Consider the following 2,811-nt stretch of genomic DNA (forward strand, 5'->3'; position numbering starts at 1 on the left):
TTTTGGGTAAAATATGTGTTAAGCATACGATTAATGGAAGGGTAATATCGTTTGTAGGTTGGTGACTAAGGGAATCGCAGCACACTTGCTTACCAGGTGTGTACTTACACTACACACACAAGTAGATCGGCAAAAGTCGAAATGCTGAAAAGCTGAAAGTTTGGCTACGGTAGTCTTACGAATGCGTGAACACTCGTAAGGGGGAGAGAGATAGGTTGCCAGAGGCCCATGGGCGATTCCATGGACTTGGGTTGTGAGTAGGCCAAATGGGCCAAAATGGGCTAAATGGGCCCGATGGGCTGTTGGGCCCATATTTGGCAAAATTTGATAAGTCAAGTTATGTTATAGAAAATTTGTATGTGAGCATGAATATAATGTGATTTTGGCCGGATGAGTCATATAAATTAGATTGGGCCTAATGGGCCATATGAACGTGAATTGGGCCTGATGGGCATATGAACGTGAATTGGGCCTGATGGGCCATATAAATGAGATGGGCCTAGTGAGCCATATGCATGTATGTAGGGGTTTTGGGCTTAGTATATCATGACTACATAAAACTTAATTAAATTATTGAGACCGTGGACAAGTCAGAGGGATAAGGTGTGGCAACGAGTATATGCATGTCTAAGATTGGATCTAGCGAGAGCTTGGTACTTAAGCGGTCTTAATGACCCACCTCCTCTTCTCTGGAATCCTACCTAGTGCATAATATTCGTTCATCTTAGCTCACGGGATTTGTTAACGGCCCAAGGTAAGTGAAAACCGTAATAAAGGGAAAATTACCGAAATGCCCCTAAGAGCGAAAATGACCAAAATACCCCTATGTGTTGAATGTAAGTTTAATAGATGTGACATGCATATCTGCTGCATACAAATGATATTCTGCTTAGGTTGCATATGGGTTGGGAATTATAGAACGGAGGAAGTATATGAGGGTCGCATGGTTGCTTGACAATCGTGGATCCACCAACTGCTTTTAAGCCCAATATGTAAATGAAGGTAGTTCCCCAACCAGGCTACCTTGGATGTGTATCGTTTAGGTGGGTCGATATTTATTTCCCCACATGATTTGTGTCGGGGGACGGAGTTGGTGTGTAGCGAATGGATTATTGGGATAGGATTGCACTGCATTGCATTACATGTATGATGTATGGTGGTTGATGTCACACTGAGTTTGCAAAAACTCACCCCCTCTTTTATTTTTCTAAGGTGATGCTCAATAGGAGGTTCGATGTCTGGAGGGACTCTAGATGGCCAGCTAGCGAGACAGCTTGGACTTGTTTGTTCTACTAAAAAAAAGAGCATTTAGTTTTTGATTTATTAAGTGATTTTAGACTGGATTGTAATAAGGCCTCCCCTTTTTGTTATTATTTGGATTATTATTTTTATGCGATGTAATTATGAGAGGTTGAACATGGTTTCTTGAATTATAGCATGTTTACTACGTTTCTGCAACTAAATTCTTAAATGATATTTTTTTTAAATCAAATGTTTTAAATAAAGCTTTCGCAACTGAAAAGAGTGTTTTCATAAGTTAACTAAGGTTTCATATCTTAAGGAAGGGTTTTCAATGAAAACAAGGTTTTCGCTAAAACACTTTAGTGTGACACGCCAAATTCAGCCATAACATCTGGGTCAAGTTATTTGTTTAAACAATTTTCATTATCTTATATTATCTCTAAATCAAGTTATTTTTTTCCAAATCATTATCCATTTATTTAAAAGTTGTTATAATTTACGGAAGCTTTTAAAACGGTTTGCGTAGTGATGAGTGTTTTGAAAGAAAATATTTGTAACTTTTGAAAACCCATGTTTCCCTACCACTAGTGATTATAGTTCATAAGCAGCGATAAAACAAATCCCAAATTAAGGTAAAAATTCATAAAGGCCTTATTATAGTAAAAATACCCCAAATAATAATATTTAAAATCGTAATCAAGTAAGAAAGTATATGCGGTTGTGTGGCCACCTTTGATTCCCTCGCTGCATCGATCCGCCTATGACTGGGGGTTACCTGTACAGTAAAACACAAGGGACAAGTTTATGAAAACTCAGTGTGTAATCCCCATGTAGTTATACAGTCAAAATGCAAGCAGTAACAGACTAGGACTAAGCCCTTCACAGTAACGATATCAGTTTAGGCCTTAGCCCATCACAGTCCCAGTAATCAGTAGGGCTTCGGCCTACCACAGTAACAGTATACAGTAGTAGTAATACAGTGTACAATATGCAAGTCCTACCAAACCAACCTGATAAGCCGTAATTTATACATATTTTTATCCCATGCTTGGCACATTTATGAATGGTTTCTCCTTAGATTTGATGAATTCGATGCTCCTAATCCTTTAATTTTCATGTTTTATACTTAGGTGAGCCTAAGAGAGTGAAACGAACGAGAAACGGGCCGAAAATGGAGAAAATGGACCCACGTGGGAAATCAACACGGCCTGGACTTCCTCACACGGGTATGTCATACAACCGTGTCCATTTGGCAGGATCGAAGCACGACTTACACAGGTAGACTACACGCCCATGCCTATTCAACAGGCTTGACCATGGGCTGGAGAAATCGCACACGGTCGTGTCACACGGGCGTGTCCCTGCTGAGCCCAAGTATAGCCCTATTCGGAAAAGGCCACTTTGGAGGGATCTTAGGCATTCTAAAGCCTATTTAAACACCGGAGGAGGCACTTAGAATAGACACGTGGAGTAGGAAGCAAGGAATTACTCAAGGGAAGCCGATTGGTCCATCTCAAAAGCCGGATTCATCATCAAGACTGAAGATCTCCGTTCAACTTTCATTCAAGG

This window comes from Gossypium hirsutum, chromosome A11, assembly GCF_007990345.1.
Source record: "Gossypium hirsutum isolate 1008001.06 chromosome A11, Gossypium_hirsutum_v2.1, whole genome shotgun sequence".
Taxonomy (NCBI): domain Eukaryota; kingdom Viridiplantae; phylum Streptophyta; class Magnoliopsida; order Malvales; family Malvaceae; genus Gossypium; species Gossypium hirsutum.